This window comes from Microtus oregoni, unplaced genomic scaffold (assembly GCF_018167655.1).
Source record: "Microtus oregoni isolate MIOR12 unplaced genomic scaffold, Mior012 000037F_ref0000500, whole genome shotgun sequence".
Classification (NCBI taxonomy): domain Eukaryota; kingdom Metazoa; phylum Chordata; class Mammalia; order Rodentia; family Cricetidae; genus Microtus; species Microtus oregoni.
The window spans coordinates 24497453-24522112 of NW_024543096.1; positions in this window are offsets into that span (position 1 = coordinate 24497453).

Here is a 24660-nt window from a genome sequence, read left to right on the forward strand (position 1 = left end):
CACTTAGAGGAGCAAGGGTGACTTGTGCAGGTATATCCCTGAAAAGCCCACCCCAGCATGGGTGACAGCTGTATCATTGCAATTCCCTATGCAACTTGCAAGCAGCTGTACCTCCCCTCTCCCCTGACAATTTTGTATTGCTTATATAAGCTCAGAAAAAGGTCCCATGAGTCTTGGAATCCTTCCTCCTCTGTCTCTGTAGAATTTTTTAACCCAGAGAAAACTGCTATGCAACAGACTGTACATCACTGAGAACTTTTATATAACACATCTGTCCGGACAAACTGGGGCTAACAATCCCTGAGGGCACTGGTCCAATAACAACCACTCGGGAATCCAGCTTCACCATATTCTTATATAAGAGGACAGTGCTACTGTACCACAGAATGATTCCATTCTATAACCTACATGCTGCCTGCAAAACATGTGTAAAATTGAAATTAAAATTTTAGTTTCTGCCTCGTGGTGATGGAATGCTGCATACAACAGCCCAAGTTGATGCCTGGTGGGTGGGCAATGAAAGATTGAGTATTTCCTGGTGGTTATGGCATTCGCAAATAGAGTTCTATGGTCTTTCAAGGAAGAGTGAGCTCATACATGTGGTTGGTTGGTTAAAACTGGCCTATCTGACTCCAGGAGTCCATGACCGTGACTGAAATGTGTTTGTCCACGCCCACTACTCCTGGCAAGCTTCTTAACCTTCTGTGCCTTAGTTCCCCCATCTGTAAATGGGCATAATAATATAAGGTTCTTATAAATTTGTATTTGTATCTTGATGTTTAAAATGCTGTCTGTCACGTCACACAGTTAAAGCGACAATAACTGGTTTTTTCCTTCAGGGCTGGAGATCCAATGCAGGGCCTCATAAGTGCTGGGCGAGTTCTCCACCACCAAGTTACACGCTCAGCCTTCCTCAGCAATTCATACGAAGATTTGTTCTCCACCAAATTCAGGTTGATTACGTATGTGTTTGAAAAGCTCTTTGTCTTCATTTCTGTTGAACGTGGAAGTAATGTCAAAGGCGATTCGATCTCCCTTGAAGTCAAGTGTGGGAAAGAGGCTATTTGGAAACCATGTGTATCTGTTACTGGCTACACGTCACATGATGCGTGGACTCGGGGACACATGTCTGGATATTTTTCAATTCCCTTCTATGCCTCAGTTTCTCTCCCAGAAAGCTATCTTATCTCTCTTCTTACCCTTTAGGCAGCAGGTGTTAAGTAGAATTGGTTGGGAAGCGGTCACTCATCATGGCTGGACAGCAGATGACATGCAGCTGACATCTTGAGTGTTAACCTCGTGGCTAAAAAGCTTAAGATCATGACCTTGTCTCCAGCCTCTCTCTGACTGCTGAGGGAAGGTAGGAGAACAGAAAGCTGGCATTTTGCCTTGAGAAGAATTTTGATGAAGGATAAACATATTCCAAGATGCCATGAAGTTGAAGTCACATGAATGCTAAGTGATTTCTTGGCATCAAAAAAATCAATCTCTTTTATGTCAGTCCTAAAAAAACAAACACTTTCCCCTTCTTCAATACCAGAAATAGCCAGAGAGGCTTCAGTTATTACAGCAAAAGCTTTTAAAATAATTACTTCTAGAATACGATAATATTAATGATTAGCTTTGTGTGAAAATTGAAAAGATAAGTAGTTAAATACTGGGAATAATAAACCTTGGAAGTGTCACTGTGGAACAAGTTTGCCCTTTAAAGGTATCATTTTTCAATGATTTTTTTTTTCTCACAGAGACTTGTTCAGGAAAAGTTAAATTCTTCACTAAATAATCCGTTTTCTATCATTAAGGTGACTTCTTGAAATGATATTTGATTTTCATAACCTACAGTCAGAATCTCTGAGAGCAAGATGTTTAAAGAGTCTTTTCGTGATTGGTTGGTTGTGGTGTGCTGGGTGGTGGGTACTGCTGATACGCAGTCTTATTAACTCTCACGTAGCTCTGTGGGGTGCTTATGTCACCCCGTTATGGTGATGAAGGAACTGAGGCTTAAAGAGGTTAAGTGGGGGCTGGGGAGACGGCCGAGTGAGTACCCACTGCTCAACGATGAGGACCCCAATTTGGATCCCCAGGACCAATGGGTGTGGAGACACCTTTATAACCCTGATTCTGAGGATCCGGAGACTGGAAGATTCTTGGAGCTCATTGGACAGCTAGTCTAGCCTAGTCATCGAGTTCTGGATTCAGTGAAAAAATGGCCCGTCTCAAAACAACAAGGCACTAACATGACCTCTGGCCACCACATGCATAAATACATGGGTATGTGTGCAGGCATGCACACACATGCAGACAAACACTCACACACACACAAACATATGCATGCACACACTCACACATACACAGTTTAAGTTATTGGTCAATAGAATTCAACACAAAAGTCAAGAACCTGAGATTCAAGGTCCATTTGCCTATTTAAGAACCCAAGTTTCTGGGGGCTGGAGAGATGGCTCAGTGGTTAAGAGCATTGCCTGCTCTTCCAAAGGTCCTGAGTTCAATTCCCGGCAACCACATGGTGGTTCACAACCATCTGGAATGAGGTCTGGTGCCTTCTTCTGGCCTGCAGACATACGTACAGACAGAATATTGTATACATAATAAATAAATAAATAAATATTTTTAAAAAAAAGTTTAAAAAAAAAAAACCCAAGTTTCTGGCAAGTTGTCCCACGGACCAGAGAAGTGTGTTATAATGAGACTAACTATTGCAGAGGGTCAGGATTTATCGCTACTCAAAAAGCCCTGGATCATCAGAGGTTATGTGTAGACCAAGAGTGTGCATGTGTAAATCAACGAAGAGTGCTCAGGGTGGGAGGACGGGGATCCGGTGAGGCTCACAAAATGTGACTGGATTGGTAAAGCCATCTCTCCAGGTCAGATGCCTCTGCCTGGGCCCAGGTCAGCTGGCCGAGTGAAGAGGCAGCTGGCGGTTCCCTTGGGCAAACAGACAGCGCTGCCAGCCGGGAGGGCTCTGGAAATTACTCTCCCGGTCAGTTGGGAATGTGGGTTTTATAATTAAATCAAGAATGAAGGAAGCTACAAGAACATGTTTAGTGACTCAGAAACAAAGTTCTACCCGAATATTTCTCCTCTCCATTACTGCAGCGATAAAGAACACGCCAGATCTGTAAACAGCAAAGGTCAGACCTCTCTCTCTCTCTGCTTGTCTTTCTGTGGGCAGTTTTTAGGGAACAAATGAAAAGCCTACATGTGTGTTGCCTCTCGATCCACATACATGCATGCAGGGAAGTTAACTGTAGACCTCTTAAGATTCTGCCCCTTCGATCTATGTCTCTTAAAAACGGTCATTCTCCAGTCCTGTCTTACAAAGATCACATCTGGGCGGATTTTGTTTTGCTTGTTTATTTATTTTGCATTGTTTTGAGACAGGGTTTCTTTTTGTGTAGCTTGACTGCTCTAGAACTCACTCTGTAGACCAGGTTGGCCTCGAGCTCAGAGATCCGCCTCTTCTGCCTCCTGAGTGCTAGGATTAAAGGCGTGCGCCACCACTGCCCAGCACACCTGGGAGTTTTAACATTGATCACAGATACAATTCCAGTTTCCAATAGTCTATATTGCAATTTCTCAATCCTCCTAGTAATTCTGTTTATTTGCTAGAGACAAGGTCTCTTTATGTACCTTTGATTGGTCTAGAAGTCGCTATGTAAACAAGGCTAGCCTCAGAGCTTCCGGGTTCAGGGGTGAAATACATCAATCACCATTCCTAGCTTTTCCTTCACATAATGCAGCCTCGGAGGGCTTTGAACTCATGACCATCCTGCCTCAGCCTTCTGAGCGCTGGAATAATTACAGGCTATCACTACCACACCTTAGCTTAATGATACAGCTTTATTAAACATTCATTTCAGATCCAGGCTTCAGCCAAGTTTCACACACTGGGGCTTTTCTTAGGCCTGCTTAGCTTCCCAGAATCTGGAGCAATCCTTCCATAGGTTTTTTTTTCCCACTGATATTTCTGAAGTGTCCGAGTGAGAGATACTTCAATATGAACTTGACTGATGGTTCTATAACACGACCCAGTTAAGAGATTCAAGTGGCCTACTGGGACTCTTCAAATGTACGTATTATCTACAAGGGTATGCAAGCATACATATAGCAGTATATCTTATGCATTATAAAAGCCTTAGAATTACCTGATCAGAGCCATGTGTAGTGGCGCGTGCCTTTAATCTCGGTACTTGGAAGGCAGAGGCAGGTGGATCACTGTGATGTCAGCTGGGTCTACATAGTGAGTTCCAGGACAGAGACCCTGTCTTGAAAGCAACAACAAACAAAGGATTAAAGAATTAGAAAATTAAGGTTTTTTTTTTTAATTAAAAAGTTTTTATTTTGTATGTATGGGTGGTTTCTTGGAGTGTGTGCTGGGTAATCGTCCTGGGTCCTCTGGCAGAACTGCCAGTACTCTTAAACACTGAGCTACCCCTCCAACCCCTAAATTAAGTTTTGTTTTGCTTTTCAAGACAGCATTTCTCTGTGTAGCCCTGGCTGTCCTGGAACTCACTCTGTAGACCAGGCTGGTCTCGAACTTACAGAGATCCACTCACCTCTAACTTCCAAGTGCTGGGATCAAAGGCACTCACTGCGACCACCCAGCTCCTAATGTTTTTGTTTTTTTGTTTATTAAAGTAAAAAATATCCAAGTTCCTTTGCTCATTTCCCTTCACCTAAGAGACACTAAGAATACGTTTTGTGTTTCTGTCCTGAAAAACATTAAAAACAAAAAATAAACCCGAAAATGCCAGCTTGTCTCCACACTAGCAAAGGTGAGGCTCCCTGAAAGGCACTTTGTCCTCTGTAGTTCAGTCAGGGCAAACTCCTGGGCATCAGAGTGTCCTTCTGTTCCCTGCACTGGGCAGGTTCATCTCCGCCCTGCTGCTGTCTCGGCCTCGTCAGAAGCCTCCTTGGGCTTGTGTAAGACTTGGTCTTTCAGTGATTACCACCGACCAAGGTCAGTATCCAGGGAGCCCTATCTAATCAGATGTTTCCTTTATTGGGTTGATTGGGGAAAATTGGCGGTTGATTAACTCTGAGAAGCTTTTAACAAGTTCCAATTTTGTAATTTGAGGCTGAACTCGGGAATGAAGCCTTCTGCTAACGATGAAGGTTAAGACAACCCCCTACTTAAAGTCTAGCATTTAAAAATTTCATATGATATACCGTCTGTCATTTGGGGATATTTAATCTATTCTCAATGATGTCCAACTATCACTACTGTTTAATTGCAAAGTGTCCCCACTGGCTGTCACTCATTCTCCACTCAGAGTTTCTTATTCACGAAGAGTCTGCTGTCTGTCTCTACAGATCTGCCAATTTAGACGTTTCATGAAATCTCCCAAAGTGTGGCCTTTTGTGGCTTTTTTCACTTAGCACGGAGTTTGACAACATTAAACATATATTAATTGTTGTGCTATGGGGTATGTATGTATGTGCGTGTGTGTCGGAAGACAGCTCTGTGGAATCTGTTCACTCCTTCCACCTTTATACAAGATCAGTTCAGGGGGTTGAACTTAGGTGGTCAGGCTTGTGCATTGGACCCTTTACCCACTGAGGCATCTTGCCTGCCCTAGCACCAAAACCTCTGAGATTCATCCGTGACATTGGCTGGATCGAGCATCACTGCTTTTTATGGTGGGAGAATATTTAATCTATGAGTGATCGCAGTAAAAATTCATGAAATGAGCTGCAAACCTTGGACGAAGGGAGCCTCCTGCATGGAAGTTTTAAAAGCTGCAACAATCTAACTACACCCTTAGCATGCTAAATAAATTGCTACATCAGGTCCCTGACAATAGTATGTTGAAAACTAAAAAGCAGAATGACTTTTTGACCAGAAAATGGAGTCTAAAGGTTTGTGACAACAGTGATCTGTCTTTTTATGACACCCACCGTCTACACAGCCCCTCCTGAGCAATAAGCCCCAGAGCTCCATGCCACTGGAGTGAGCCAGTCTCAAGCAAGAGGGACTGGTGAAGCCACACCCACAGGGCAGCTTAGGGATGGACAATGAGACTCCAGCGCTCTGAAGAGCTGCTTCCCTGGACTTCTGATATGCTTGTTGCCTGCAAACCCCCAGGACATGCCTCCCCTTTGAACAAACAATTCAGGATTGCTGTCATTGATACGGCTCTGCCCACTGCCTGCTTCAGCCTGACTGTGCATGTGTGTGTGTGTAATCACCTAGACAGGCATTAGCAGGAAACTATTTAAGAATTCACTTGATGGTTAATGATGGAAAATCCCAGGATTTAAAAGGAGAAGGGGGAGGGGGGAGCCTGACTGGTTTTCCAGAGAGATGCAAAATTCTTCGCCTTCTCTGTAACTAAGATCTTGAGTCTTCCTGTGGGGCAGGGAGAGAAGTAGAAGCCCTCAGTGCAGGACGGGTGATGTCACCTCGCTGGTCCCTGGGTGACACCAGGCATTGTTTAAGCTGAGAAATCTAAAGACCAATAATAGCCAAAGTCCCTTCCCCCTTCCCAAGCCTGCCTCGGGCTTTTCCATGCTCCGCACTTTGCAGACCTCAACAAGAAAGGCTGCTGCCAGTCAGGGGGTGGAGATGAGTTCAGGAATAGGGGTGCCACCGATGGGAGGGACTTCCAGGTTGTCCTGCATGTTCCCCGTGTGTAAATCCAGATGGCCATAGAGTGTCTTCCAGCAAGTTCTCCTATCATCTCTTCTCATTTACCCATGCTCCCTTTCCGTTTTTTCTTCTGATTCCTCTTAAAAGCCTGGCAGCTCTCTGTCCATGGCCAAGGCCGTTGCCAGTGGGGTTGTGCTTCTGTCTTTCAGCATGAACCCTGGCTGCCTCTATCAAGCATCTGCCCAAGGCCCCTGTCAGCACAGCCAGAGGAGGGAGAGGGCAGCATCTTGCTTTGAAGGTTCGGGTGCAGCACAGCAATCAAGGCATGTTTTTGAGACTCACTGGAGGATATGGGTGTGGTAGGGAAGGTTCAAGAGCTTGGCCTATCCCAGGGGATATTAGTCACCCAAATTATGTCTCAGGATTGAAAAAAAAATTAGACAAGTTCATACACGGGCAACAGTGGTCAGGCTGGCCACTCCTTGTTGGAACTTGAGGTTTGGAATTCTGATTTGCCTTCTTTAAGTGTTTTCTTCCCTTAAATGAAAAAAGCCTCCGAGAAGCATGCTGGGAACTTCTGGGAACATATGTAAACATATGTTTACATACAGACATATGTAAACGCTGCAATGAAATCCATTATCTTGTATGACAATTCAAAAACCAGTAAAAAAAAATTGATTTTAAAAAGAAAAGAGAGAATGGAGAGCACAATAAACGGTAGGCAGGATTAAAATAGGTGTAACCAGCCCCTCCCTCGCATCAACTCTGTGCCAGCCACAGGAGGACTGCTGAGCAGGTCCCTGTAAGTCGGGACGTCTGGTGCAAAACTACGGGGGGGGGGGGGGGGGGGGGGAGCGCAAAACCAAAGACCAAAGGAGTCGAGGGGCTCCAGTGTTTTTCCGGAAACGCCCAGTTTTTGAAAAGTTCTAACTGTTCGTGGAACAAGGCATTAGAGGCTGTGGGGTAAGTCAGAGGCACCCGAGGGCCCACCAGGGAAGGCCGGGATTGCCAGGATCTTCATGACATTCCGGAAGTCAAGAAAAGACCTCCTCGAATGCTCATGAGGCAGAAACGGGGATCCCTGGACTTTTCTGGCTAACCAGTCTAGCTGAATCCTGAGCTCCGTTGACAGATGTGTCTGGAGGGAGGGGGAGTAGCAAGTAATTGAGGAGAACACTGTCTTGGCCTAGCCCCGCCCCCACCAACGCCTGCGTGAACACACATGCTCGTGTGTGCTAACACACATACCGCCCTCACATATGCACAACTACCAAGACAGCAATTTGTAAATGTTCCCACCAACACACACAAAGAAAATGCTAAGTACTTCAAAATATGAACTTATGTCCAACTATCACATCATGCCTGACAAATACGTACAATTAGTTCCTGCGAATCAACCCACATACAAGAATGAAGATGTCATAGTGAAACCCATTACTTTGGAATGTTAACTTTAAATGTTAATTTAAAAATAAAATGAAATAAAGCAAGATGAAAGAAAAACCACGTTTCCCAGGAGTCTGGCAGGTTGTCCAGGGGAGGAGGTCCTCAGTTCTGTCTCCTTGTGGAGACTTGGAAGCCATAATTCTCTTGTTTTCTGGGAGCAGGAGAGTCCTGGGAAGGAATAGGCTTCTGCCAGCAGCACCTCTCGTGTGTGTGTGTGTGTGTGTGGGGGGGGGTGCTGTCACTCTCTATACATGCTTCCCAGTGCACAGACATGGGCTGCTGCTGCTTCTGTCTTATTGGTCAGATCCTCACAGAGGAGGCTGGCCTGAGAAGCAACGCTGGTGGCCAGTCTGACTGTAGAACCTGTTCTGTAGGTCACAGTTAGCCCCAGACCCTCTCTCAGGTCTGGCTGACCCTGTGGGTCAGTCCTGCCAAAGGTCACACCTGTGGTTCAGATCCAGCAGCTGTAGCCTCCCCACCTCAGGAGCGCTAGCTCCGCGTGTTCTTTGGTGGTTGATTCTGGTGTTTTCACAGGCTCTTTTGTGCTGACCCTACACCCACCCAATCTTACAATTCTCAGGTTTTTAAAAAGAAAGCAACCAAAAAAAAAAAAAAAAGGCAGTTTGCAGTTTGGTTGATTCAGAATTCTAAAAGCGACAGAAAAACAAAGAAAGGAAAGAAGCAAGCAAGCAGTTATGGGGTATGAGCTGTGCCCCAAAGACACATTCAGACCCGAGGGGTGAATCCACATCTACATGGTGGGGGACTGTTTTAATGTCACAAAAGCCGGGAGGAGGCTCCCCTTCACCGTGTTGTCAAAGAAGTCGGGAAGGCCACCAGCACCGTCAGTCCCTTTCACTTTTGGCTAAGCATCCTGCTGTGAGCATCCCTTTCTCTGCCGCTCAAACCTGCCCCGCCCCCACCTCAAAGCCTTCTGAGGTCTTTGTAGCTGGAGTTAAGATTGTGTGGGTGGGGAAGGAGGGGAAGGAAGGAGGGAGGGAGGGAGGGAGGGAGAGAGAGAGAGAGAGAGAGAGAGAGAGAGGCCCCCAGTGGACAGAATTTTCCTAAGTGATTTCGCAGGTTCTTGATGGCCCCTGTCCCCACAGAGAGCTGTGACAATAGAATCCAAGCGACTTCTACTAGGGGCCGGGGATGCCGCTCAGCGGTAAAGGACCTGACTAGACTGTGGGAGGCCCTGGGTTGGATCGTCATTGTTCTTGGCAGGGAGGAGTGACCTTACAGGTTGCGCCCAGGGCTTCCCCTCCCCCACGTGATCAACTGAACATTCCCTTAGGAACAGACCATCTCGAGAAAGGATGAGAAGATCTTGTCTCAGATTTTACAATTTGAGGGGCAACAAAGAAGATGGCTCCCGAGCTTACTTCAGATACCTGAACCTACTTTCTCTCACAGCTGGCTGTGTTGCCGTGGGGAGGACGTTTCAGTCAAACACATACTTCTTGGGTATCTGCTGGGGTGCCAGAGTCCTGCTTTTACAGAGATGTCACCGAGAGCCCTTGTCTTCAAACTTCAGCCACCGTACATTCGTACAGGAGCAAAATTGAGCCGTCCCTACCCATTTTTATGTATTTATAGATTATGTGATGTATTGCTATATTATATATACCTAGAAATGAAATTATGTATATGAATTATCACACATGAGATTAATCCAGGTAAGTTTTTTTCAAAGTTGTGAATTGTGCAAATGTCCTGTCACTGCCTCCAGATCCAGACCTCAGGAATCAGTCCACGGGTGCTTGCTCCTGAGAGCCGCCAAGACCATCTTTTCTAGGAATCTGATCTCCCTGCCTAATGAAGCCGTGTGTTGGAGCACCGACCAGCAGATTGGGCCCTAGCCATGAGATCTGGCTGCCAGAGGAGCAGGAAAAGGCTGGTTTTCAGCTTACTCAGTTCCCACCACGAGGAAGAAAGCACCGCCAAGGTGTGCAGCTCCCCAAGCGTAGGGACGGTGTCAGGGGTCTGGGTGCAGCAGGGGTCTGGGGTGCAGCCACTTTCACATCAGCTCTCCTGTGGCCAGCAGTGTTAGAAGGGAGGTTTAACCATTATCTTGGCAAAAATGAAAGAAAACAACAACAAGTAAACAGAACAAAAGCAAAAAGCAACTGTGGAGGCCCAAAAATGTGAGCCTATTTCCACCTTGACCAAAGGTCAGAGAGCTGGAAGTTATCTGTAAGCCTTCAAGGCTATTGTGTTTCTACCTTATACAAGGGTCCCACCTAGACTTACATCAGAGTTCTGCTCCTTCAAGGCTTTGTCAACAGCTGTAGCTAATATCCAGAACTTGTGTTTCAGGAACAGAGAAGTACATATGTTTCTATCTCAAACAAAAGTCTAAGGCTCCAACTAAGGTCCCAGTTCCCTTAAGGAGATAACTTTGGGTTCCACCCAGGGAGTGGTTTGTCTACAAGATGTTTTGGTCTAGGGTGTGAGCGTGACTTGTTTTGTTCTAGCAACAGCCTGCAACCTTCAACTGGTCTGTTCATTTTCTTGTATTGTGTTAATGCAGTTTTTTTTTTTTAATCTTACTCCTACCTCTTGGGGTCAGAGTATTTTAAGCAATTGGAAATTAAATGCAGGAGATTTCAGTACTCACTGGAACTCCCTCCTGGGACTATTCTTTGCTTTTTGGTCTTATTCTTTTCACATGTGTCTTCTTACTCTTTACTAATATTTCTAAATCCCCATGCTCCTACCCTGGTAAGGAGTGTTTTTGTCGGGGCTGGTCCCTGACAAACAACCCATAACCAAACTCTGAAGCTGATGACAAAATTGCTGCCTCCCCCAATAAGAAGAGCAAATGATTTAGGGGCAGCTGACGGGGGCTCAGGAGTGAGTTCGAATGTACACACAGCAAAGGTGGACAAGCATCCTGGAAGGCTGTGCAGGGCTAGACTCCAGCTCTCTCCAGCTAAGTGGGGATCTTTTGTGCAAAATCGCAGGCTAGAAAGGTGTGACTGACTCAGTGTTGAGTTTATGTCCCTGGGTGTGGTGGTGGGCCAAGGCCTGGAAGAACTTAAAGGGACAGAAACCAGAGAGGCAAGTGTGTCAGAAATTAAACAAGATGAAGGCCAGAGAAGCTGCTTTTATTTTTATTTTATTTATTTATTTTTTTTTTAAGTAACTCCTAATGATACCGTGATTTTTTTTTTTCCTTTTTCTTTTTGTCATTGTTGATTCAGGAAGCCAGTTGTTTTGGCAAAGCTTATTGGTATTAACAGAAACCAATTGCTGCTTTAGTTCAAGTAATAAATAATGCACTTCTAAACATAGAGTGAAAGAGTAAAACTTATCTTAAAAATAGCTGTGGAATAGAAGGTCAACATGAAAGTAGGGTGGGATGGTTTCTGTGCAGCTTCCCATTCTCCATTTAGTAGTCAGACTTTTGAGTCCCAAATAGGATTTTTGCTCAATAGTAATTTTTTTTGTTTTGCTTTAGGGATAGGGTTTCTCTGTGTGACAGCCCTGGCTGTCCTGGAACTCACTCTGTAGACCAGGCTGGCCTCAAACTCATAGAGAGCCTCCCGCCTCAGCCTCCTGAGTACTGGGACTAAAGGAGTGCGCCACCAGGCTGGCAGGTCACAATTTCCTGTTTATCTCGAGAGTTAAAAACACCATGTGCCAGTTAAATGTGCAGAGCCTTCCAATCCTGTACATGCAGAGAGCACAGTGACTGATTTGACTGAGTTGATAACAAGATCTCTCTGAGATATTTTGTTTCCGTTTCTATTCTGTAACAGTGGCTTTTACCTCTGGAGCTCACAGCTCCCATTGCTCTGTCTGTCTCTCCGTAGGTGCCCAGTCTTACCTTCACAACAAAATCAGTATGCAGTTCTAAGGAGATCCAGGGACTCTTGCCTTGAGCCCTGGCTCTCTCCCTATAAGTCATAGCGAGTGAAGACAAGAAGCTCAGGCTGATGGCTCGTGGTGATGTTCCCTGTGATGGACAGTCTCGACCATGGCAGTGGAAATGGCCTGTTTGTACCTAGTCCCCAGAAGTATGGATTTGCTTGGGCAGGCTTCAAAGTCAAGAGGAATTTTGCATTAGCAACTAACCAGTTAGAGTTTATTTATTCATTGTAGTGGTTCGGATAGGAATGGTAAGACTGGAGAGATGGCTCAGTGGTTAAGAGCACTGACTGTTCTTCAAGAGGACCTGGGATCAATTCCCAGCACCCACATGGTAGCTAATAACTGTAACTCCAAGATCGGATATCCTCACACAATATACATGCAGGCAAAACACCAATGTACATAAAATGAGAATAAATACATTATTTTTTAAGAAAAAAATGGCCCCAACCAGGCTTATATAGTTGAATGCTTAGTCATCAAGGAGAGGAACTACTTGAAAAGGATTAGGAGGTGTGGCCTTGTTGGAGGAAGTGTATCACTGGTGACGGGCTTTGAGGTCTCAAAAGCCCAAGTCAGGTCCAGTGACTCTCTTCTTGCTTGCTGCCAATCTGAAGGCAGAACTCCCAGCACCATGTTTGTTGGCACACTGCCATGCTCCCTGACATGATGATGATGGATCACACTTCTGAAACTGTAAGCAAGCCCTGTTAAATGCTTTCTTTTATCAGAGTTCCTGTGGTCATGGTGTCTCTTCACAGCACTAGAACTAAGTGACTAAGACATTTATTCACTGGGGGCAGAAGTGTGTGGGGGGGATCAGAGGAAAATTTATGGGATTTGGTTTGTTCTTTCCACCTTACGGGTCCCTGGAATTGAACTCAGGTCATGAAGTTTGGCAGAGGTACCTTTACTACCTGATGAGCTATCTCCCTGGCCCCAGTCAGCTGGTTTTTGATAACTACAATATCCTGGGTAGAACAGAATTGAGAATAATCACAGCACCAGTACCCTCCAGATACCCAGTGTTAAGTTGGGAGTGTAGACCTCAGCCCCTCACTTCTATCCCAGCCTCCAGGCCTGAGAGTTGTATTGGTCTGGACTCCAAATTCCAGCAGGCCAGGTCCTGACGCCTCCCTGGGGGTAGAGGAGGGAGTCAGGACCACTTCCACAGAATATTTAAGTGGACTCCCAAAAGAGGAACACGTTTGATTTGGCTTGATTGGGATTTTGCATCAGCAGAGAGCTTGCATTAAGAGTTATTCCTAACATCTTGGCTCCCTGTAGGGGAATCAAACCCCGGTCTCCCACGTGACAGGCGGGGGGGGGGGGCGGGGGGGGATACTCACCACTATACTAACGAGGTTTACTCTCCCAACTTAACACCCAGAATCATCTGCCCTGCCTCCAAAACAAAACAAACTCTGCCAGGACCAACACTTTGTCTTCCTCCCAGAAGGCCTTTGGTATTAGCACTTTTCAATGACACATTCTCCTCATTGGTTCTTAATGACCAAGGGAGCATTCTTACTGAGTTTCTCGTTCCAGGTAGACACGGGCGTTAGGAGAGAAAGAGGACTTAAAAATACTTACCTCAAATAACATTTAGTGGCAAAGTCCTCTTGGACAGGGGGAGTGGTGGGGCAGGAGCCAACAGCAGAGCTAGGGGACAGATCCTTAAACTCTTGAGCCTGTGGAATGGAAGACAAATGTGAAATCTCAATATTCCTCTTGAGGGTGAAAATGGGATAGTTTCTGGAAGGGTTAGCCGGAAGGTGCTGGCAGGCAACAGGTTCTCTCCCGGAAGTTACTGTGAGACTCCAGGGCTGAGGGGGACAGCTCTGCTTCCAGTCCCAGCTCTGCGTTTTATTACCAGCAAGGTCAGAAGAACCCAGCGCTCCTCAAAGAGCAAGTCCGTTCAAGCGCCCTCTGTGGCATTAACTTCTGCACACTGTCAATGAAACCGCGATAGTATTAATCCTGGAAGCTTGATTCTAGGGAAACTTCTCAACTTCTTGAGCCCAGTTTTCCTCATCTGTAAAATGATCATTCTGACTTCACAGAGTTGTGCTGTGTTGTGGAATTAAATGACATGTACTATATATTTTATCAATCCAATACACAGACTGCCTCCCTATATGCTAAAATGTTCTCGGAAATTTGGGGTTGCAATCCAGGCTGCATCTAGGTTATGGGACCTAAAGTTATTGGTTTAAAAAAAAGTAGAAATAATATAAATACAGTACTCATGTATGAAATTCTTTCCCCAAAAATTTAAATGAGAGTATAAGTTATGTATTAAAAATTAGGCAACAGACTGGGTGGTGGTGGCTCACGTCTTTAATCTCAGCACTGGGGAGGCAGAAACAGGCAGATCTCTGTGAGTTTGAGGCCAGCCTGGTCCACAGAGCGAGTTCCAGGACAGGCTCCAAAGCTACAGAGAAGCCCTGTCTCAAACCCTCACCTTCAAAAATTAAAAACAACAACAACAAAAAAAACACTAGGCAACCATGTATTTATTTAGATGAAGAATCAACTAAATTGTCTCTTTTTAAAGGGATACAGAAATCACAACATAAATACTCCCCCTCCCAAATACCTCATGATATTTTAAAAATTAACCACGTGACCCACTGCTGTAATGTCCTGTACTGATTTGCTTTGGTCAAAGCTGTCTCTACAACAATGATTTTATTACGTCATTTTTCTATCAAGAGAATAGTTAGACCACCCGGCTATCTCTGCGGTTGATGGAAAGTCGTATTTCCCTATTGATAATTCACAGAAGTGTTTTCCAACTTCATCACTTGTTTTTGGCAGAGTCATAGAAATCGCTGGGATGGTTGCTAAGTTTGGAGAGAGCTTTATGAAGTTTCTTTTGTCCGTGAGCTGTGAGGTCTGGAGGATTTTCCCACAGACTTTCTGACTCAAACCTTGTTCTTTTTCTCTTATCCCTGTCCTAGTCTTCCCATGAGCTCAATGGGACACATTTCTATTCTCAGACACCACCTCCAGCCCCACACTTGAGGGTCTGACTGCAGGGGAGTTAGTGTAATGGAGGGGGTAGAAAAACAAGAAGCTGTTTTTAGACCAGAATGACAAGAAGCGGTTTCAATGCAGACATGACCGTGATCACATGAACGTATCCCCAAGATAGGCTAAATGTGTTCCCCAGTCAACTTCCCCTTAATAGGATCCCCAGTTTTGCCCACGGTCTGTCCAGTGCCATCAAACACAAGCAGAAGTCCACCAGAGGGGAAGTCAGAGTGGAAATAGACAGCGATCCAGTAGAGAGAGCTAAAATATTTTCTGCAAGTTTTGCAAACAGATAGTCATGTGACTTCACTGGAGGGGCCCCTCCTGGAACCACAGAATGGCCCATGTAACCAATACGCCTTAAGAAAGCCTTATCTCTCAGCAATGCGTTGAGGTGGGCACTTTTAATTGGCTAGTAATATGTTTGTTTTTATGACAAATAAAATAATGAACGGGTTACAACTGACAGCAACTTAGAGTTGACAGAAGTCATGGCAAGCACCACACATAATACCAGGGGCTCAGTAATTGTAGGTAAAAGCCTACAATCTGGAGCCCCTTCAGTGGCAGGGACAGTGCCCTTCAGCCTTGCTATTGAAAACTCAGCTCCTATAAACTGCTACGCCATTAGTTGGCCTATACAATTCTTACATTGCTGTTTTTGAATTCACAGATCTTAGTTCAAGGTCAATAGAAAGTGATTGATGGGTGAGCAGTGAATGCCCAGGGACAGAAGATGGGCTGTTGCCTGGTCCGTGGTCGATGACAATGCGCTCGCTTCCTAATCACAAACAAGGCGAGCCAGGAGGCAGGAAAGAAAGCAAGCAAAACACAACACCACCAAGAAGAGGGTGACACTGTGTTGGGGATGCTGAGATCTGGGGAACAATGGAGGAATTTCCAGAATAAGCCCCCTGCTCCCCATCAACTCCCTGAAGAGACTGTGCAATCTGGGCTCCTGACCAGTGGCAGAGCCCAGGGAAGGCCGTCCTATTCCATCGTCCTTCCTGCCCTGTTTTCTTCCTTTCCCTCCGTCTCACCTGCATTTTCTAGATAGCTGACAAGTCACTTTTTGCAAAAGCAGAAAGATTCCATATCTTGTTGCTTGTTAATGGCATAGGATTGTCCACTTTCAAGGCTATTCCTGTATATAAACATCGGGCCCCTGGGTGCTTGAAATCCAACGCTGCCAAGCTGATTTCCCATCAGCCTCGGAGGCCTAGGCATTTCCTTCCTCTGGCCCCAATTTAGATTTGTTGTGAACTTGGAAGCCCTTCCATGTTTCACTTGGGACTGTGTGGATCCTGCTAGCAAAATGTATAGCTCCCTTTTCCTCCCCCCACCGTGGGTCAGGCTGTATTTCAGAGGAGGCTTAAGTATGGCAGGGCTGTTTATGAACAGATTATAGAGATTGTGAATAGTGGAGATGCATCCTAGAATAAGCAGGGAACTGACCGAAATGATGTGTAATGAAAAAGGAAGCCTGTTTCAGTAACTGACAGGGGACTTGGTGTGTCTGTAATCTGATTTGGTAACTATCATTTCCCCTAAAGTAATTTGGGTGCTGCATTGGTTTGAGTATTATGACTTCCTGTTTAGAAGGCTGATACCTTCGTATGTGTCCCCAACAGTGTGTCTCTGGAAATGACTTCCACCCATTACATTAGCTGTTATTCCTTTGGTCTCTCTGTGGTTCACCAGACAGGAACCGGGTTGCTCGAGTGTGCACCCCAGATAGCATGGACACGAGAAGGTATTTAAAAGGCCCTTGTGGTGTTGTGCCTTGGGGAGGCGAGTTCAGTAAAGGCACAGGATGCTGGTGACGATTTGATGTGGGTGGATTTTCAATACCACACATATCTTGGGGTGACAGGGTGGTCAGTCTCCTCTTGGTACCCCTGGCTCTGTGTGAATCTGCCAGGAGAGTTCCACAAGCCCCGACTGCATTTAAAGGATATATGTCGTTGGCCTAGGGAAATCCGAGGAGAGATTTTTCTCAGTACCCGTCCAGAGTATGTACTGATGTTTGGCTACATAAGTCACACAGGGATTTAAGCAGCGCCTGCTTCTCTGGAGTCAGGTGCAGCCTTTCAACTTAAATTGAACTTTTAGGGGCACAGGAGAGGGGGCATGATGGTACATGCCTGTAACCCTAGCGCTCAAAGGGCTGAGGCAGGAGAATTGTCATGAGTTCATGAACATCCTGGGTTACACAGCAATCCAGGCCAGCAATGGCTATATAGCAAGTCCCTGTCATAAACAAACAAATTCTCCAAATAAAATACTAAGAAAAAAAGAATGTGAGGGAGGGGACAGGGCCTAGCTTGGGCCTTGCTGTGTAGCCCAGACCGACTCAGAATTGCTGATGATTCTTCTGCCTCGGGCTCCTAAATGCTGGGATTAAAGGCAAGTGCCAACACACTCAGATCCTCTTCCCTTTCTTAAATAGAATGTAGTGGCCTTTCAGCTGATCATTGAAAACCAAATGGTAAAAGACAGAACTGAGAATCCAAGCCAGCCTCTTCCAATGTCTTTCCCCTTCAGACACACTGAAGAAATGGAAGAGCAAATCACTGAAGAGTTGACCATAAGGGAAGACGGGGACAAGGTCCCCAGGAAGTAGACAGGCAGAGTTCATTCGACAAACCCAACAGTTGCTCAGGTATCATGGTCCCCTCCCATCTGAAAAAGAGGGGGTCATTTGTAGCAGGATAACAGACTCAGAGTTCAATTTCTCTTCTCTCCTGTAAGAGCATGTGATGAGAAACCAGTTTAATGGAATAATTGTTGCGTCTCAGGAGCTCATTACTGTGGGCCAGAAGGCCGGGACTTCTCTGGGCTCCTAAAGATGTGGTGGACAGAGGCCTGGCAACTCGTGAGGTTTCAGTGACTACCAACTGCAGCCAAGTTCTTACCCCTCAGATTGTGCTTGTGAAGCCAAAAGCAGAGAAGCCAGTGAGGTTGTTGGAAGTCAGTCTTGAGTGACTGTGCCCGTGTACCCCTGAGGGAGACCCTAGGCTGCAGGGCAGGGTGCTCTGTGTGAGCCCAGAGCGCGGAGCCTCCTGTCTGGGGACCACCAGGGCCGCAGACTGGATCTGCTGGGATTGGAAGGCGAGACACCGTATCTCTAGATCTGGTAGAGGCCAAGGTGTCCATATGCAGGCAATGGCTGTGCGCACCACCATCTGTTATATATCTCAGGATAACCGGAAACACCCAAAGCTTCCCAGCACATAGGAGTGATTGATGTGTGTTGAGGTGGAGATGCCAATTACCTTGATTTGATCAGATGCAAGGCATACATGTATCACATTAGCATAATATGCCCCATACATGTGTACAAATATTTGTATTAATTCAAAGTAAAGAGTTCTCATCCGTAAATGAGTGGACCCCTTGCTGTGCCTTCATCTTCCTCTCCAGAGGGCTGTGATGGCAGCCAGCGCTTCAGCTGGCAATGGGAGTCACAGAGCTGACTTTGGACACTTGCTGGAAGACTGGATGAAATGAGCACAATTATGCCCCTACCATCCCTAGCCAAAAGCAGGCACACTCATTTTGGCAATGGAAAAATTGCACTTGCCCAAATAGTCTGAAGTGTGTCCAAGAGTTTGGCACGTGAATCTTTGCTAGAGGCAACTGCGGGATATAGCACAAACCTCAATTTAAAAAAAAAAAACAAAAAACAAACAAACAAAAAAAACCCACTTTGGTTCATCTGATATTTCCCAAGGACCTTCTATGCCAGACACCAAGGCTAGACTGAGCAGGAAAAACATTTGTTACTGTGGGTTTTTAACTTCATTGTCGCCCTTGATAGGAAATATCACAACACGGTGCGAGCGCGCGCACACACACACCTTATAAAAAAAAATTCTAGAGCTAAAGTTTCTTGAAGCGATGCTCAGCCTCCCTTGCAAAGTGCTCTGCCACTTCCTGTTCAGCGTCATTAGAAAGCCCGAATGGTGATGGCGACTCTGAAGGTTTATCAGCCGTCAGATGCAACCATCAACTTGTTTGGGTTGAGAAATGCCTGAGACATTGGCAAAACGCAGCTGTGGGTGTGTCTACCAGGGTGCTCCAGAGATGATTGGCATGGAGGCTAGCAAATGAGGGAAGGCCTGTTGTGACTATGGATGGGGGCAGGCACTAGTCTAGTTAGTGCAGGGCCTCAGTAGAACAAGAGGGTGGAGGGAGTTAGCCCACCGGAGCCGCTCACTCTGCCCTCCCTGTTTTCTGGTTGCAGAGCTCCAGTTGTCACCGAGGACTCCCGAACTCTCTAATGTGGAGCTATGTTGTTTTTACTTCGGCACAGAGGCTGCACCTTAATCTACTGCTCTTCCAGGCAGCAGTTGCGACCCCGCAGTTACCAGCCAGCTTCTCTGGCAGGCCACAGTCTGGCAGGGATTCTGTTCCTATAGGCGCCACCTCTATCATTGCTGCTAAGGGTAGCATTAACTAAATCTTTATCATTCTATTTATAAATAAAGCTCAAGACTCAAAGGCTGGGGTGAAAACCTGCTAGCTCAGGGAGGTTGAGTAGCAACTAGCTCACCTTCTGTCCTTGCTGGTGTCTGCTCCAAAATCCCGTCCTTCCGCTCTGCCAAAACAAAAACTGTGCCACTCAAAATCCCTCCCTACTACTTCCGGTATGTCTCTATCTCTCCTGGTTGCCTTCTGATGCTCTTTGATAACTTTCTATCAACTAGTGGCTAACTCAGTCTCCTGACCCAAGGTCAATTTTATTTAATGAATGCAAATGCCAACTCGGGGTCCACAGTGTGATCGAATGTCCCCCAACAGAGCTATCCTGCTTATGGGCTTCTCAGAGAAGACAAGACACCTTGGTCATCGTTGATGCTTCATTTAGTGCCTTTAGGGACAGCTCAGGTGACAGACTGCTTTCACTATCCCTTGCATCTTGGAATATATGCTATGAGCTTTTAACTGAGTAAACTGGGAACCGGGAGAATCAAATTAAAGTCAATTAATTGCCTCCTTGAAGATTAGATTTGCTTAGAGTCACATACTATAAATAGGGTGTTTCGTATTGTGTTTTGTGAACTGTGGAATGACTGTCCCCCTTTTCTTCCCAGGACTAGGGATTGAACCTAGGATGTTATACACATTAGTCACGTGCTCTACCCTTCAGGTGGGTCTCCAGCCCTCTTTTTACTTTGATATGAGATCTCGCTACGTCATCAGGATGGACCTGAACTCAATTTGGTAGCTCAGAAGGGCCTTGTGATCCTCCTGCCTCAACCCCACAAATATCTGGGATTATTGGCCTGTACCTCCAGGGTTAGCTGACTAAATTGATGTTAACTAATGCAACAAGCAGTTTAAGCTGTGTGACCCCAGGCAATTTACCTAACCTCTCTGTATCTCAGTTTCCTATTTTTATAAACCAAGAACTGTATATTCAGAATGTTTTCATGTCTGAATTTTATAATGCTATTGGGTAACTAATGCCTGAGTAAAATTTCAGAGAAAAGGTTTCTTTATAAGGTTATTGTGGCTATAATTGTGCTTTTAATTTTGAATAGAAGGTTTTAGTTGGAAGGCAGTGGTGGAATGGTCATGTGCCGAGGTTTGATGGAGCGGGGTTACCAAATGGTAGACCTAGGCTTAGGCTTTACTGCTTGGTGACCACAAAACCTCACGGGCTGTATTTTCTCCTCCGTCAAGCTGCCTTGGCTACAGTTTGTTCTCTATGGTCATGTTTCTGCTTCTCTATGACAGAGATACTATCACCTTCTCAAAGTGGTGTGAGCAGCCAACTCAATAGACAGTCTAGACAGAAGCTGTGCACAGACTGCCCAGCTTGCTGATCAGGGTTAGTTGCTTTCCACATGGCTGTAGCAGAATACCTGACTAAAACAACTGAAGGGAGGAAGGATTTACTTGGCTCACAGTTCGGAGGAACCGCCCAAACAGGGGAGGCATGGCAATAGGAGCATGGGGCAGCCGGTCACATCGCTTCTTGCAGTTGGGAAGCAGTGGTGGGTGCTGGTATTCATCTCCACTTCTCCTTTTGATGCAGTCCAGGACCCTCACCCATGGAATGGGTGCCACCCACTTTGAGGGTAGGTCTTCCCACTTAGCCCAGTCCAGAAGCCTCACAGACACAGCCTATCAAGTCAACAATGGATAGTAACCATCAAAGGGCACACACCTGTGTCCTTTAACTCCTGAAATTGTATGCTGTGGTTCTACAAACCCAAAAACCCTTCGAGGGGAGTGACTGTGCTCCCTGCCGGAGCTCTCTGACCCTCCCTCTCCCCACAGCCTTTAGTATCTAGGGGACTGTTTGGGGCTGGCTTGCAGGCCCCGCCACTGATGTTATGCTATTTCTTTCCTACTTTGCTAATTAATTACTTCTGCTGCTTCTGTGGGGAGAGGGAGGCACATGGCTCGCAGGGCACAGAGAGGAGTTTGGGTTTAAGGACAGAGAGCTGTCCGATATGAGCTTTCTTTTGGCAAAACCTGTGTTTCCATTCAAGCACAGTGTTGGTTCAGAAATAAGAAATTCTAGTGAATTAAATATAAGTAAGCACATTGCTTCATTGTCCCTGAATGTGGTCTGCTTTTAAAATAAGACTTGATGCCCACTGTGTTGGCACACACTTTTATTTAATCCTGGCACTTGGGAGGCAGAGGCAGGTGGATCTCTGTGAATTCGAGTCCAGCCTGGTCTACAGAGTGAGTTTTAGGACAGCTAGGATTCTCTGTAGAGAGACTCTGTCTCAGAAGCCAAATAAATAAAAATAAAATGAGATTTAAATATTTAGTATTGCAAATGAATGTATAACCTAAATCGCCCTTCCTGCTTTTCTCCCTAGCCTAAAATTCCATGGTTCTTACTCATGTTAATTGGAGATTTAATCTGAAACACCAAGAGATCAAATGATTTCTCTGCACTGGTGAGTGTCTTCTACAAAGCCTGTCACTGAGCCGGGGCTGATCCCTGGCCTCTTCTCCTAATGAGCATCCCGTATGTCTCTAAAAATAGACCATTATCGAATGCTTTCTCTCTGACTCCGATTGGACAACAGCGCGAGTCTCAACTCCTCTTCCTTCCCTCTCGTCTGGTTTTAAAAAGGTCTCTGACATTCAGGATGTGGTAAAATCTACTGTGTTCAGAGTTCAGAGCCCTGAACACAATTTTCCAACATAAGATGAGCTAGAAATACCTCCTTCAGACAAAACATGGAAATCCTACGAACCGGTGTGAATTCTCTCTGGGTTTCCCACTTTCCACGCAGGAAGCGCACCTTGCACCTGGGGTCTCTCCTGAACCAGCTACTGGGACTGGTGCTGAACCATCACCATGGCAACGTGCTCCCCCCTCCCCCAGGTCCACAGGACTTTGGTTAGCCAGCCTCTGGTTTGCCTTTGTTGCGCGTAAGTGACCGAGAGGGCCCAGAGGCCCGTGACCCTGCTCATCCCGGCTTTGTTTTGCCCGGAGTCTTTTGTGGAAAGAGGAAACCCAGCTTTTGAATGCTTGCTCCATGCTGTGCTGGCAGGGCAGGCTGCAAAATAAACCACCACTCCTTTCTCTTGAAGCAGCTGGAACGGAGCACTTTTAATGGCAGGGGAGTCTAGCCAACACAGGCCTGGGATGAGACAGGATCATCATTTTTGAATCCTGGTTCTGGGAGACAGAGCTTCTTGTCCGCTTTCATATGTGTTGAGTTGCCGTTCCTGGCAGCCGGCTGCTGGGTTGGAAGCGTGCCCGCGGTACACATCCTGCGCTCAGGGCATGCTGCCTGCATGGCCTGGCAAAGCCAGCATCTTTCCAAACCTCATGCACACAAGGCTGATCTGTCATCCAGTCTGCAAAAGTCACGAGAGGAGGTTTCATTTAATAACGTGAATTAAAATAGATCCCCGGTGCGAGTGTATTCATCAGCCCTTGGCTGCTAATGGCATGGTACCACAGACAGAGTAAGTTCTAACAATAAGACGTTTGTTTGGGCTCCTGTTGTGGAAGGGCAAGGCGGACAGTGTCCATGGGGTGAAGACCTGCTTGCTGAAGGGTACTGATGGTGGAGTAGGGCATTATGTCTGAAGAGATGGAGAGGGAGAGAGAGAGAGAGGGAGAGAGAAAGAGAGGGGGGGAGAGAGAGAATATATATAACTATCTTCTCGCCCTTTTCACTCTTCTCTTTGGTTTGGATTGGTATTTTGAGACAGGGTTTCTCTGTGTAGCCTTGGCTGTCCTAGAACTTACTCTGTAGACCAGGCTGGCCTCGAACTCCCAGAGATCCACCTGCCTCTGCCTCTGGGAATAAAGGCGTGCACCACCACCTTTCTCTCTCCTTATAAAGCTGCCAGGATTCAGTCGTGGAGGCATCTCCTCTACTCCCTTTACTCCTAACTGTGTACCAGAGGCCCTCATCTCTAAATACTGCAGACTGTTACCATCCTCTCCTGGGGCTCAAACCCAGGGCCTCACCCACGCTAGGCAAGTGCTCCACGGCTGAGATGCTCCCCAGCCCCCTTCCTCTTCATTCCTCACCTTAGGGACAGAAGTATAACACATGGATCCCTGGAGGACACGCACAGACTTCGCCTCAATCACAGACACAAGTACCAAGTTTGTCTTCATTGAGGAAGATTTACCATGGGCTCCAAAGAGAGCATGTGGTAGCTCATTAAATTCTCACAGCAAACCTATGAGGTAACCACTGATTTGGGGGAGTCGAGCCAGGCAGTGATGGTGGTGGTGACTGTTGACACCGACAGTAGCAAGAGTCTTCGGAGAAGTTACTAGATCTTTATTCCTCCCTCAGGGTTTAATAACATCTATGGGGCATGACAAGAACGTTTATAACCTCCGTGTGATGGATGAGCATTCTAAGGTGCTAAAAATAGCTTGCCTAATGTCACAAAAGAACTCTTAGAAGGGGCTTGAGAGATAGCTCATTGATTAGGCATATGCATTGCTCAGTCAGAGGATCCAAGTTCAATTCCAAGCACCTGTAACAGGCGGAACACAACCCCCTGTAACTGTAGTTGTAGGAGATCTGTGGCCTCCTGCTTCCATTGGCTCCTGCACTCACATCCAGATACCAATACACTGACACAGACACACAGACACAGACACTTCTGTGAATTGGGGTCTACCCGTAGCCAGACCCTCTCAGTGGCATTACATTGTTTTGCATCCTGGACAGGTTGGTTTGTGCATCGCCTGGCAACTAGTCACCTCTTCCTGTTTTTTTTTTTTTGTTTTGTTTTTGTTTTGGTTTTGGTTTTAAAGTGAGTCGTAAAAGCAGAGCATGTCCATAGACCTTGGGAGTCACGGGAGTCACCAGAAGTTACTGGAAGTTACTAGAAGGGTCTTGAGAATCAGAATCTGCAGCATTAACAAGGTTCTCAGGCACATCACCGGCTTGCAAAGCTCTGATGCTGGCCTCCGGAGCTGTAGGCTTTCCCATTGGCAATTGTGAATCCAAGCAAGTAGCCCCTGTGTCTACTTATGATGACTTACACGGCTTGCTTTGGAAGAACGGAATCCCGGCACGTAGGAGACAGAAGCAGGCAGATGTCTGTGAGTTTGAGGCCAGCATGGTCTAGAAAGTGAGTTCTAGGACAGCCAGGGCTGCATAGTGAGACACTGTCTCAAAGCGGAGGAGAGACAGAAGGAGGGGGAAGAGGAAGAGAACAGGGAGAAGAAGAAGAAGAAA